The 15,303-nt window shown below is 42.2% G+C and overlaps 2 pseudogenes; both read right to left on the bottom strand.

Annotated features, from left to right (window-relative positions):
• Window positions 1-2,497: 2,497 nt before the first annotated feature.
• On the bottom strand, window positions 2,498-3,715 carry LOC119273340 (annotated as a pseudogene).
• An 8,307-nt stretch (window positions 3,716-12,022) lies between these two features.
• The window catches only part of LOC119273339, a 4,770-nt pseudogene continuing 1,489 nt past the window's right edge, over window positions 12,023-15,303 (bottom strand).

Below are 15,303 nucleotides of genomic sequence, written 5' to 3'. Positions count from 1 at the left end.
CTCTACTACCATGGCCACACTGACAGCACGTGTGTTAGCAGCCACATATAACAATAATGGCTCCTTATCAATTGGAGCAGCAAGGACCGACGGCTCAGCGAGCTGTCTCTTCAGAGCTTCAAAGGCAGCATTAGCAACATCACTCCAGACAAAATCATCTGTCTTCATCATTTGATACAGCGGTATGGCCTTCTCACCTAACCGGCTTATGAACGGGCTTAAAGCAGCAATACGACCCACCAAACGCTGAACATCATTGATGCATGCCAGCTTAGCCAAAGATGTGATTGCTTTGATCTTCTCCGGGTTAGCCTCGATGCCTCTGTTAGAAACCAGAAAACCCAAAAGCTTGCCTGCTGGTACTCCGAAAACACACTTGGCCGGGTTAAGCATCATCTTGTAGACCCGGAGGTTATCAAAGGTTTCCATTTGATCATCTATCAAGGTCTCCTTCTCTCTGGACTTCACCACAATATCGTCCACATATGCATGAACATTGCGCCCAATCTGATTGTGAAGAAAATTTTGAACACATCGCTGATAAGTCGTCTGGGCACTCTTAAGCCCAAAAGGCATAGACGCATAGCAAAAGGCTCCAAACGAAGTAATAAAAGCTGTCTTCTCCTGGTCCTTAACTGCCATCTTGATCTGATGATAACCAGAATAAGCATCCAAAAAGCTCAAATGCTCACAACCCGCCGTAGCATCAATGATTTGATCAATATATACGAGGGAGAGCGAATGGATCAGCCGGACAAGCCTTGTTTAAGTCCGTGTAATCCACACACATATGCCAGGTGCCGTTCTTTTTAAGCACGAGCACCGGTTTAGCCAACATTCTGAATGAAAAACTTCAATAATGAACCCGGCCGCCAAGAGCCGGGCCACTTCCTCACTAATGGCCTTGCACCTCTCCTCATTGAACCGCTGAAGAAACTACTTGACCAGCTTAAATTTTGGATCAATATTGAGAGTGTGCTCAGCAAGTACTCTTGGTACACCCGACACGTTAGAAGGTTTCCATGCAAAGATGTCCCGGTTCTCACGGATGAACTTGATGAGCGCGCTTTCCTATTTAGGATCCAGATTCGCACTGATCCAGATTAGTCACCTAGAACAAAATTGACAAGCTTGGTGTCATCAGCCGATTTAAACATCAGCACCAACTCATGTTCTGTAGTCGGCTTTTTCAAAGACGTCATGTCCGCCGGGTCAACATTGTCCTTGTACAACTTCAACTCTTCTGTTGCACAAACGGATTCAGCATAAGCAGCATCGCCTTCCTCGCATTCCAAGGCTATCTTCCAACTCCCATGCACTGTGATGGTGCCCTTATGACCCGGCATTTCAAGCTGCAAATAAACATAATACAGCCGTTCCATAAAATTAGCATCAGCCGGTCGTCCAAACAGGGCGTTATACAGGCTCTTGATTTTGACCACCTCAAAAGTTAACTTCTCGGTCCTAGAATCATGCTCATCTCCAAAGGCTACTTTCAGTTCAATCTTACCCACTGAGTACGCCGACTTACCAGGCACTGATATGTCTCCAACGTATCTATAATTTTTGATTGCTCCATGCTATATTATCTACTGTTTTGGACTATATTGGGCTTTATTTGCCACTTCTATATTATTTTTGGGACTAACCTATTAACCGGAGGCCCAGCCTAGAATTGCTGTTTTTTTGCCTATTTCAGTGTTTCGGAGAAACAGAATATTAAATGGAGTCAAAACGGAATGAAACCTTCGGAAACGTTATTTTCTCATCAGTTAAGATCCAGGAGACTTGGACCCTCCGTCAAGAAAGCCATGAGGCGGTCACGAGGGTGGAGGGCACCCCCCTAGGTGCGCCCCCTACCTCATGGGCCCCTCGAAGCTCCACCGACGTACTTCTTCCTCCCATATATATCCACGTATCCCTAAACAATTGGATATGTTGTTGTGGATGCACCGCAGTCTGATTTGAGGGGTATCTACATGCATGTATTAAGCATTCTCTTTGGTGCATGTGTTTGGGTCTACTGATGAGACCGAGGTTATCCTCCTTTTTTTTAAAGTGTTTGGATCTACTATATCCCGTTCTAATATATATTCGAGCTTTGTCAAGTCCGTATTATGATGGATAAAATGATTCTTCGTTTTATTGAAGAGAATTGTATGTCCGCTTGTTACCATGTTAAGTCATCCCTAGTATTGAACGTGTGTGTCCATTGAGAAAAGAACTCAACACTAGTACATTGCTGACTCAAAATCCTGTAGCCAGCGAACGTGTGTAGTACATTTGAGATTTGAGAAGATGTCTGTATTTCATTAAATGCCAACAGCCAGCGACAGGACAATACATATTTAGCCATTAATTATTGATAATAAAGAAATGACATAAAATTTGACGAAATTGCATCCAATGTAACTAGATGACAACAAATTGACGAACTATCGTCCATTGTTTAACGCTTTCACTTGAACGGAGCGACAGGGGTTTGGAGCTCATCTTCTCAATACGGGAACGGGAAGCCGGCGTTCGTCTCCAGCCCAGCAGGGATCTCAGGTGACGGAGGCATCCCCATCTCATCGTCAAACCCTGGCAGATGAGGAATCACCATCTGCATCTCCTCCATATCCATCCCCGCGGCGAACACCAGCGGTGGAGGCATCTCCTACATATCCATCCCGGCGGTAACTGCCTGTGCCAGAGGCAGCTCCATCAACATCTGCTGCTACATATTTATCTCGGTGTCGAACAGCTCAAGTGGAGGTAGCGTCGCCATCAGCATCTGATGCTCCTGCTGCTACCGAGCTCCAAAGTACTGCCACCGAAGAGCTGGAGCGGCAGCGGCGGGGCCACCTCCTTCATGCGGCTCACGTCCACGCGCAAGAGAACTTGGTTGGCGCGTTCGGAGACGATGTCCTTCACCTGCATCAGCGCGGCAAAGAAGGCCACCAAGTCCTCGTCCCCCATGTCGCGCACATTCGGGTCAACCCAAGCCGCTATTGGCTCCCCCGCGTCACGCTCATTCGCGGTGACCTCCTCGCGCTCGGTCCGCTTCTTCACCTCGGATAGGTCTGTGCGCATCTCGTCGAACTCCTGGTGCCGCTTCTCCATCTTCTGATCTTCACCGGCAGCACCCTCCTCCCTCGCACCAGCCCCGGCACCCTTCCCCCCCAGGAAGCGTTCCACGACAGTGTCGACAGAGGGGTGGCCGAAGGAGAAGGCATTGCCACCGGGCGAGAAGGTGAGAGCGGCCACCTAGGTGCCGGTCAGGACCGCTAGATCGCTCGCCTTGCTGAAGAACCCCACGCAGCTCTTGGAGAAGCAGACGTGCCTGGCATCGTCTTGCTCGATCCGGCGGATGACGGTCTTCTTCCGGCCGCTTTCACCCCCCGTTGGACGCTGCCATTACTTGCTCGCTCTATGGCTAAGGTGCTGCAATTGTTCAGATCTTGCAATTTTTTCGTGCTTAAGTTCATGACTTTTTAGTTGTTCAGAGGCATGTTTTTCATGCACAAGTTCATGATTTTTAGCTGTTTTGGTCTTGCTTTCTTTAATTCCCGGGTTTATGATTTTTAGTTGGTCATATCTTGCAATTTTTTCATGCTTAAGTTTATGTTTTTTAGTTGTTCAGATATAGCAATTTTTAGTTGGTGCATGTTGTCATCCTTTGACCCGTGAGTTTTAATGTACACAGCTCAGCGAATACCGAATTGAATCCCATGGCCTATCACGACTTTTAATGTACGTAGCTCAGTGAAGCGATTCTCACCGGTCGCTTGCTATATAAACCCACCGACACCGAGACGTAGTTACACACACTCTTCCTCCCTTGCTCTGAGCGAGGGAGGAAGAAGAATGTCATCTGCCGGACCGAGCAGGAGGATGCCCATCACGTCTGCTTCTCCAAGAGCTGCCCCGGGTTCATTATTTTGAAAGCACCGTAAAATCAAGCCAGCAAGGCATATCGTGTGAGCCAGACTGCATGCGTGCCCCGAACACCCCAGAACAGTGGGTAGTGTAGAGAGGTTTATAGGAGAAATGTTCACAATATATAAAATGTTTTCCCGCACAATTTTGTAAAAATGTTTGTAACATATGAAGAAAATCTTTGTGTAATTTTAATTAATGTTCATAACACTTAAAAATGCTCCCACATCTGTCTATCTACTATCTATCTATCTATCTATCTATACCTATACCTATACCTAATACCTAATACCTATACCTAATACCTAATACCTAATACCTAATACCTAATACCTAATACCTATACCTATACCTATACCTATACCTAATACCTAATACCTAAGTATACTAATTCTTGACTTCCTAGAAATTGCAACGTTAACCAGTAAATAGGAAACGTTAATCTCGGTGGGACCGAGTAATTACGGTTCAATATATACATATTTAATATATTTTTAAAGAAAATAAGAGTTGTTTAGTTGGAGTACTTTTCTTAAAAGGCTCACGTATGTAGGTTGTGACAAAAAATATTGGATCCAGTTAATAAAAAAAGAGATTGAACCGTAACTGCCATCTCAACCCATCTACTATTCCAACGATCCCTCATCCTTATTCTTTCTCTCTCCTCCCGATGGAAAAGGAGCGGTCCTTCCTCAAAAAATACTCACGAAAGTATCTTCCTAAGCCTTCTCCTTCCAATCCTCTTCGATCTTCCAATGTCGGTACTACAATCTGCGTACAAGCCAACACCGATCTTCCAATGTCGGGACTGCAATATCTGCGTACAAGCCAACACCGAAGCCGTCTATCACCCCTTCCGATGCATATGGCTTGCTGCGCCGTCCAGGAAATTATCCCTGCACAATCCGAGCTACAGCTCGATGGTCATGGTCGACCCGCTGTGTCTGCTGCCGTGCCGCCTACTTCTACTCATCCGCCCTCAGCTTCCAAAATCCACCAGCGCTTCGGATCTAAATCAAGCCAACTATCAGATCCGTCATCTATCTAATCTCTTTGAATTCCATGTTCTCACCTGGCTGCAATCTAACGATGGTGATGGTTCATGCAAGGTAGGGTAAGGAGTAGCGATGTTGTCCTTAAGTATGTGGTCCTCCTGTCGCATGTGGTGTGTTGAATACCTTCTCAGAAAAAAAATATGGTGTATTGAACGTTCGAGAACCTACTAGGGACTGGCGGCATAGAGATTTACCTGTCCAAAGTCAAGTTCGTTCTGGGTTGTCCATCTCCATAGGCAAGCACCATATCCGTAAATTCCTTGATTATCCTGCTTGATTTTTCTCTAGCTATAACGTAACACCACATATCTCTTCTATTATTACAAGTACAATTTGCGCAAAGCCAAGCCGCTTATTTCAAGGTCGCTAGATCATATCAGTAGATAAACTGGTCATATTTCAAGCCGCTTATGGAAATTGAAAACATGTCGGACATGCTGGAAGTAGGGACTATTTACTAATAGGGACATGCAGATGAGAGGCAACTTATTGACAGATGCTTACGCTGGTACGTGCTACGGAGATTGGATATTAACTACTATATATTCACTATGAAATTAACATGTTGCTTCAGGCTTAACTCCTTTGACGGCTGGGACTGGATCAGACATTTTGCTGCGGTTCAGCAATACGTTTATTTATTTTCTCAAAGGAACTAATGATCACTTTAATATTTTTTTAGCAAACATTTTGATTCTCTTTGAGAAGAAATAATCAATTTTTAGACCAGTGTATAAATGATCCTTGCAGGAGGGACTATTTACTAAGATAAAAAACGAACAATAGTCATGAATAATTTCGATTGGGATAATGTTTAGCAAGCTACTTCACAGCGTCACACACGATTGAGCCAGTGTCCTAATGGTATATCCCATATAGCAAGGTACGATATTCTGTCCTTCAAAGTATATATGGAGATATATCCACACTTTGATTTGAATTATTCATGCAGATTATTATCTGAATCTGGATAATTCGATTAATAAACCACAGATGGAGGAGTTGAAATATAGGCAGGCCGTGTCCATACACACCTTTCTTCCCAGCTACTTCCCGGCCAGGTAATGTCCACTTCTCCTATGTCCTATTTTTTTTTTACAATATAGTGTAAATTGACCTTCCTCTAAAGCCGTTAGCAATTTATAGGTGAAACAGACAACAATTAAATATGTTCGAGAAATGAACTAGATGGTTTCGGCATGACGCATGGGGGGCTTAGCATCAGAATATGCCATGTACTGACTTAGTTATTCCCAATATGTAATTCATTTAGTATTTTTCTCTTAGAGATTAAGTAATAGATTGATTTAATATTTTTGGTCTATTTCTGACCATATCAAGATTTGTCATTTATACTTGAAAAAAGATTAAAGAAATAAGGTCAAAGCCCGGATTCCAATTCTAATTGCATACATTGAGAAACAGATGGCTTTTTAGAATTCAGTAGCTGAATGTTTGGTCCTTTTTGTCTAATATGCGTCTCCTATGCAATTTGGACAAGCATCAAACATTTATTGTTGACAAGTGGCATCAAGCCCAAATATTTATCATGATATTGTACTTAAGCGTCTCACACTTGACACAAATTTCTTTCAATATGAGACTTAGAAAATAATTATTTCAAGTTCTGATTAGTTTTTTTTAATATTTGGTTATCAATAGAATAATTTGTATATAATATTCCTCTAATAACACCTTTAACCATATCGAGTATCAGAAAAAAAGTAGATTTCATATATACTTTTGAACTAATTTCTTATCCTCAAAACTAACAATCAATCATAGCAGTACTCTCACGATACTCTTTATTTTTAGAGATGAGTTTCCTGGTCTGCGAGTTGCTTATATGTTACTCAATATGCTTAACCCATGGTTAGAACAAAGTAGATTTGTTCATGAAATTAATCATGTTACAATTATATTTGGTTTCTTCCTAACAATACAATGCAAAATAGTATCTCTATATGTAGCTGATTTAATGTTATTCTCCTCATTTGTGTTCCCATAGCATGTTCTCGGTTATTCTGCATTTTTTATTGCTAAAGATTGAATGTTTTTCATAGTGAATTAGTAATTCATGAAATTCCAGCAGTAATGTTGTTTGTTTTCCCATGTACGTCACAAAGGACTACTTTCATATGTTGTCATAGTCTTGCATTCTAAATTATTTTGTGCTAGCCCGTGCAGTTGAACGGGTTGACGACTAGTTTTTTAAATTGTTCAAGACATTTTTGAAAAAAAATCAACAGCTTTATGAGTTATGTTCACCTTGAATTTACAGAATGTTCAGCATGACTCAGGCTGGGTGTGGATCTTATCTTCTTGTCAATAAAAGAAGGCGGCGTTCGGCTCAAGCGCCTGCTACAACATCTCCATCCCGGCGGGAAATTCCGGTGGAGGCGATGGTAGAGACATAAACAAGTGCCGTATCTACATCTCCGTCCCAGTGTTGAACCCTAACGGCTGAGGAATGTCCATCTGTACCATATCCATCGCAGTGGCCAACCCCGCTGGCGGAGGCATTTTCTACATATCAACTAAATTCCAACGACTAGAAGCCATTGATTAATTATTACTATGATAAGGAGACAAAATAATGATTAAGGAAAGGTTTCATCCAGATCTAGGTAGATGCATTGTAATATTGAGAAACAGTATAACGTAGCTAGCTAGGAGCCTCCACAGCAATTTGACAGTTTGAACCGTCAGATCATCAAATCTACGATTCAGATCAGGTCTGGTCATCCTAGGTCGCTCACGCGCTGCACGCAACATCTCACGGGCTGCTGCTCCACATACCGAGTTGGTTCTCCTCTCCGTAACCGGGCCTTTCGAAGGCCCACGTCCTTTCATTTGGATGCTAACGCTAACAGCCCAGGTTGTGCACCTCCATCGCTATCCTCCCCAACCGAGCTAGCAGTTCCCCTCCTCAATGCGCCGTCGCTCTTTCCACCTTGATGCGTCGCCGTTCAGCTGTGTTCTTCTGCGTGAACGCCTCCACGCCAGTTACGCACCCCCATGCACCCCCTACTCTTCATCCGTAGCCCTTCGTTACTGGTTTTAATTTCGTGTCTTGCAGCGTTCGTCCATGGCAGCTGCGGTGGCCGCTGGCGCCGTCGGCGCCCTCTCTCCAAAGACAGCGACACAAATGGGGAACGGCGGGATGTTTTCTCACCTTCCCATGCACGACAGTTTTGCTGTGATGGCAAGATGATACAGGCGATGAGGGATGTTAGTGACTGTGCTGCTCTTCTCCGTTCTCTGTTGAGATCTAGGTGAGCACTTGTATCATATTCCAACTGCCGTAGATCTACATGACTACATTTACTGCATCTGCTTCACCCTTGATTCATTTTTTTTGCAAGAAATAATGAGATCATCTTCCCTATCTTTTTGTTTAGGCTATCAACTGTGCTTGATTAATTAAGGTTTAGGTACCTAGAGTAATCAAAATGCATGGATAAGTGACCATCCAATACTTCTGATCTGCTGTTTAGACGTCATCTTGTACTCATGATTCTGGAGTTACATATACACTATTGGTTGAAAATGTGAGACCAGCACACAAGTCGATGGAGAGAATATACATTTGTATCTTGGTATCCTAGTGGCGGGAAGATATATTTGTCTCAAGAAGTGACCAATTCATTATTTGTATGGTAATTTTTATTTCAAAAATTATGTTTGGAAAAAGAGTTACAGCTCTGCATCTCATATTTTAACTTTTAAGCAACCTACAGAAACTAAGATCTGCTGTTGTATTTTTATTTTCTGTGGTATTTATTCTAACTTCTAAGACATAGTCGTAAAATATCATGTATATGCTATTGATTAGTACAATTCTCAATGGTAAATTATTCATTCCAGATTTTCAGCTATTCTTTATTCAACCAATAGTTTGACATTCACAAACTGACAAAATTGTTAGCAAGGAGGGTAATTATGTTACTCCCTCCAATCCATATTAGTTGTATCTAGACATATTTTAATGGTAGATACATCCGTTTGAGCGACCACTAATTTAGAACGGGGGAGTACTTTATTTGCAGCTATATGACTTAACATGGAAGAAATAACACAAATCTCCTAGCGCAATTTTGAGAAAATCAATGTCATGTATTGCCCTATATATCGTGAGGTATGAAGTATGAACCCTACCTGTTTTTACTCATAATGAATATTTTCTATTTCCTTTGTTTCAAGTGTTTGTTTTCTATTTCCTTGCCAAGACAGGAAGATATGGTGCGTATATTCACTCATAGGCTTGGTAACCTGTGTTTTGAATGTATGCACTTCATTTTCTTTCTACTTCTATGATGTTTATCTTATCTTTCCTTATACAATTTGATTGGGACCTTTTGTAGCTGCCACAGGGATGATCAGAGGTAGCATTGTAGCGACATAGGGCATAGGTGGTTTTTATCCTTAAGACATCAACCAATTAGTTCATCTTAGTATTCACCATGTGCTGGTATTGGCATTTCACTATTGTTCATTTTTACACATTGAAAAAGATTAGTGTCATGTGGGCATACCATGATGTTGGCAAGCTCCAGCAAGGTATGCGTGCATCATTTTACAGATTCAAAAGGAGGCAATCCCTTTATAGCCGACTCCCTAGATTGTTGGTAATTTGAGCCTCTCTTGCCCATCCCTAATATTATTGCATGTGTGCATTGTACATAAATATAGCCCGTATATAGAAATGAGATTCTCTTTAGGGAACATAAACATTAGGATTGATTTATTTTTTGTATATTACATTGTGCAGGATAGTTTATTTCTCCCTTTTGGAGGTTCTGGTATATGATATTTTGAACCATATGAATTTTATGATATGTTCAACTCAACATTTCTCAAACAATTCTATTGAAACTCTTTAAATGGACGGGCGCGGCAACGCGCGCCTATATGATCTAGTATAACATAAGATTGATGGGATGACTTAGAAGATGCATATGTTACCGATTGACAATAAATTCACGAAATTATTGTCCATGCATGCACTGGATGGTTTTGTGTTTGAAAGCGGAGCATGCATCCAGAGTTCATTAACATCTTATCTCTTTGGGCCCTAGCCTTTATAATTAGAATACTCTTGGCCCATCACAGTTAATTCTTTACGACCCTCCAAGTAATAGCTCATGAAGCTTCATTTGCCAAGTGTTAATTGCATTTATGCTAAAAAGAGTTAATTACATTTTTCTAAAAATGTGTTAACGATATTAGTACCAAGTAGCAGCGTGACCCGCTCACTTGCGCGGCTAGATGTAACACATATTGCTATATTTAATATTATGTAGTCCTCGTGATTTTGGTCTGGAAGTTAACTATCATCAATAGTCTAGCAAATAAAATAGAAATTTTCTAGAAACATGGTGAAACTTACTAAGGTCATGTTAATGCAAGAAATAAGTGAATAAAGTAGGAGATTATAAATCATGTTTGTTTTCCTCTAGAAGTACTATAGCATGTTGCATTCCACTGGAAATTTCCACAGGCCTAATATGACTATACCTTTGTTTTGAACAACACCAAGATATTCTATCATAGGACTTCTCGCCTCTAACCCTACTTTTCAATGTTCAAGAAGGGATCATTAAAAATCCACTGGATAAAGTTGGTGTTTTGGATCGATGTGGAATCCATTGATTTTTCATATGTTTTACCCACTTTTCCTCTTCGGTTTGCCCTCACCCATATGTTTCTCTATCTTCAGATCAATCATTTTTTAAGAAGTTTCTTATAATTATTGTTAACTCATTGGTGAATCAAATGACCTCTTAGCCCAGGTTGTATTACAGTTGTCTATTTGATTTATATTGTATTATCGTCATATCCTCATCTTAATTACTATGATTGTCTTTGTCAGAGTATCACTCGATTTGATGCAATTCTAGCTTTCTGTTATTGAATTTTTTTGAGATGTTATTTTTGACTCCCCAAAAGATCATAGATTGTAGCTATTTTCATTGCCTTATTGCTGAAAACATTTTTGCTACAACATTCTCTACTGGTCAGTCACAACCTAGCTTGTCCTTTCACCTCATATGCATGTTGCCGCCTCTAACGCGCTCTTTTATGGTAGTGAAATAATCAATGAGGAAGTTTTCAGGCTCACATTAGTTAGATAGTGGGTGTACAATTTCTTCATTTTGGATCAAATCGTCGATCAGAAATAACATTTTTATTCATTATTTTTCATAATGCCGTGATATGTTTATCTCTTTCTTTCAACAAATATATTCATCCTTGTATACTCATCAGAATTCTTCCGCAATATTCCCTCGCACTTAAACATGATGTAGCCTGTTTGACACAATGGTGCCCTTGTCTGGTTCTGCCCGACTTGTACCTTTTAACACAATGACCGATTATATATTGCGAAGCTAGTATAGAAAACCAGTGATCCACGGAAGCATATCTGGCATCAGCGGTACTGACGAGAGAAACGAGAAATAACCCACCCACCTAGCCAAGACGCCGCGAGAACGTATCACAAGCTCATGTCTTTGATCCATGGCACAACATCGAAACAATTGGATATGTTGTTGTGGATGCACCGCAGTCTGATTTGAGGGGTATCTACAAGCATGTATTAAGCATTCTCTTTGGTGCATGTGCTTGGGTCTACTATATCACATTCTATTATATATTCGAGCTTTGTCAAGTCCGTATTACGATGGATACAATGAAGCTTCATTTTATTGAAGAGAATTGTATGTCCGCTTGTTACCATGTTAAGTCATCCCTTGTATTGAACGTGTGTGTCCACTGAGAAAAGAAGTCAACACTAGTACATTGCTGACTCAAAATCCTGTAGCCAGCGAATGTTTGTAGTACATTTGAGAAGATGTTTGTATTTCATTAAATGCCAGCAGCAGCGACAGGACAATACAGATTTAGCCATTAATTATTGATAATAAAGAAACGGCATAAAATTTGATGAAAGATTGCATCCAGATGTAACTAGATGACAACAGATTGACGAACTATCGTCCATTGTTTAATGCTTTCACTTGAACGGATCGACATAGCTCACCTTCTCAGTACGGGAACGGGAAGCTGACATTCGTCTCCAGCCCAGCAGTGATCTCTAGTGGCGGAGGCATCCCCATCTCATCATCGAATCCTAGCGGCTGAGGTATCACCATCTGCATCTCCTCCATTTCCATACCCCCAGCGAACACCAACGGTGGAGGCATCTCCTGCCTATCCATCCTGGCGGTGAACGCCTGTGCGGGAGGCAGCCCCATCAACATCTGCTGCTACATATTAATCTCGGAGGCGAACACCTCATGCGGAGGCAGCGTCGGCATTAGCATCTGATGCTCCTGCTGCTACCGAGCTCCAAAGTACTACCACCGAAGAGCTGCATCGGGAGCGGCGGGGCCACCTCCTCCGTGCGGCTCACGTCGACGCGAAAGAGAACCTAGTTGGGGCGTTCGGAGACGACGTCATTCACCTGCATCAGCGCGGCAAAGAAGGCCACCAAGTCCTCGTTCCCCATGTCGCGCACGTTTGGGTCAACCCAAGCCGCTATCGGCTCCCCCGCGTCATGCTGCTTCGCTGTGACTTCCTCGCGCTCTGTCCGCTTCTTCACCTTGACTAGGTCCGTGCGCAGCTCGTTGTAACATCCCAAATTTTCAATTTGGAATGTTATACATTAGATCATCATGCATATCATATTTTATTTTGCATTTTGGTTGATCCTAGAAATTCTACGCAACTCAATGACCCACGGAGAGAGTTGGGGATTTCGTTATTGTCATATTTGAGTTCTCTCAAATTTTGAGAATAGGATCATTTGATTTTATTTATTTTATCATCAATTATTTCTATTACAAAAATATGAGAGATGGAATAAAATGACTTCCCCAAAATAAAGAAATATTGAGGATTTAATAATATAATCAAATAAGATTTTATTTCGGAGTTTTTCGGTGTTTTATTTGAATTTAGGAAAAAAGTGCGTTTTTCGAAATTGAATTTAGGGCCCAAATAAATGTTCACCTTGTGCGGCTTGATTTAGAAGCCCATGAAAATTTATTTCGGAATTTTTGGAGTCCGTTTAGTATTTATTTTTATTTTTCTTCCAAGCAGAATAATTAAAAAAAACGAACCGACTTCGGGCCGTACCCGAGCGGGACACCGCCCGGGGGCGGCCTTTAAATAGCGCCGCCCCGAGCCGCCCCAGCCCATCAGCCCCGCCTCGATCCGCGCGCGCCGCCGGAGCCGCCGCCGCCGACGCCGACGATCACCCGCCTGAGGTTCATCGCGCCTTGTGTTTCCGTGCCAAAAAAAAGAGAGAGAAAAAATCGGCGTTCGTCGTTTTTCTTTTTCTCAGATTAAATCCGCGATTTTTCTGATCGCGATTCCTGATCCGATTTTCATTTTAGTTTAACTTTTCGCTCGTTTATCGGAATCAGGCGATTCAAGCGCCTAGAGTTTTGTCTCGAAACCCTCTATCCGTTTAACCAACTTAAACAAGATTTTGCTACTGTAAAATTTGCCCTAGATCCAGATTACTAGAACGAAGTTGTTTTCTTTTGCAGTTTGATTTTTGTTCCTTCGTTCGATTTGATTCTTTTTGCCAACCGGAGTTCTTAAGTTGAACCTTCTGGTTAGATCTCTTATTTGAGTTTTACTTGTGCATTAGATGAGTACTTATTGTACGCTTGTTTGTTTGTCTGTGATAGAATATCCGGAGTGCGCCGCCTGTTACTTCGAATCGTTAGGTTTCACGGATCATCAGCAAGGCAAGTAACACGTTGATCATACCTTTTGTACTACCCAGTTTTATTGCATTAGATCAATCCTCACACATTGCATGATTAGGATCTAATTAAATTGTGGGATGAGAAGTAGATGAGGTAGTACCTATTACCTGTTATTATCAAACCTTTGGGAGTTACTTCTAGGTTTGCTTATTATGCCATGCTATGTTAGTAGACGTGGATTGGGTGAGTGAAATCCATGACAGATGTGAGATTGTTAATTAATGGTTTATCTAAGGTGGCAACTTAAACACACATCTGGGTGGATTGAGGCACCTGGGTATTCCGGGACTTGCCTGTTTTCTTTTGGACCGCCATCCAGGCTCAAAGGGATCATGAGACTATTCATACTAAAAACTTCCGTGTGCAGCCACAAGCTATTATGGGCTCTAGCATAGTTGACTAAGTCGTGCGAACTCTTACAGTGGTATACTAGCAGATGTAGGGGATGTAGGTGGTACGGTCTACCCGATCGTAAGGTGCTAGCGCTTCTGAAAGACTATGTCTCGGTCATCCGTCTTCTCAAACACCATGTAGTGCGAGAAACCAAACGGAGGCGATCGAGTCTTGTGGGGAAAAGTGCGCAAACCTCTGCAGAGTGTAATAAACTAATCATGGTTAGCCGTGTCCCCGGTTATGGACATCTTGAGTATCTAGTACTTGGATTTTCATGTGAATCTCAACATGTTACTCTAAATTAATTTTGTTGGGTTTTGTTAATGATGATGCTTAATTGGGATTGAGAATGCTGTCAACCATTCTCAATGTTTAACAACCACCATGATAGTAATTAAATTTTATTCCTTTGAAGTAGGGAAAAATTGGCTTTACGCAAAACTGTAACCATAGAGCTTTCCATCAGCCAAATATGCATATAGTATAGCTGTTTCATTCCATTACCCTCTATATGTTACATTGCCAGCATATTCCATGTGCTGACCCGTTTCGGGCTACAACGTTAATGTTGCAGACTTTTCAGACGACGATTAAGGAGTTTTTAGGTCGTGGTTCTATACTCAGTGATGCCGTTGGAGTTGATGGACTCACTTATCTTCCAAGCCTTTCGCTGTTATCGTTATTAGATGGCCTTAAGCCATACTTATTGTAATAAGTTCTCTTTTGAGACACTCGATGTAATAAGTGTGTGATTGCTACTCTGCTATAAATCCTCCGAGTACTGTGTGGTGTCAGCATTACTGATCCAGGGATGACACCGGAGCACAGAGATCAGACTGTTTGAGGTCTGGTCGCTACACTCGTGGAACTCCTCGTGATGCTTCTCCATCTTCTAATCTTCGATGGCAACACCTCCTCCCTCGCGCTAGCCCCCACACCCTCCCCCACCAGGAAGCGTTCCACGACGGTGTCGGCGGAGGGGTGGCCGAAGGAGAAGGCATTGTCGTCGGGCGAGAAGGTGAGAGCGGCCACCTGGATGCCGGTCAGGACCGCTAGATCGCTCGCCTTGCTGAAAAACCCCACGCGGCCCTTGGAGAAGCAGACGTGCAGGGCATTGTCCTGCTCGATCCGGCGGATGACGGTCTTCTTCCAGC

The sequence above is a fragment of the Triticum dicoccoides genome, chromosome 3A (assembly GCF_002162155.2).
Source record: "Triticum dicoccoides isolate Atlit2015 ecotype Zavitan chromosome 3A, WEW_v2.0, whole genome shotgun sequence".
In the NCBI taxonomy this organism is placed as follows: domain Eukaryota; kingdom Viridiplantae; phylum Streptophyta; class Magnoliopsida; order Poales; family Poaceae; genus Triticum; species Triticum dicoccoides.
The sequence above is the reverse complement of the archived record's forward strand: the minus strand, read 5'-3'. Positions and strand labels throughout refer to the sequence as shown.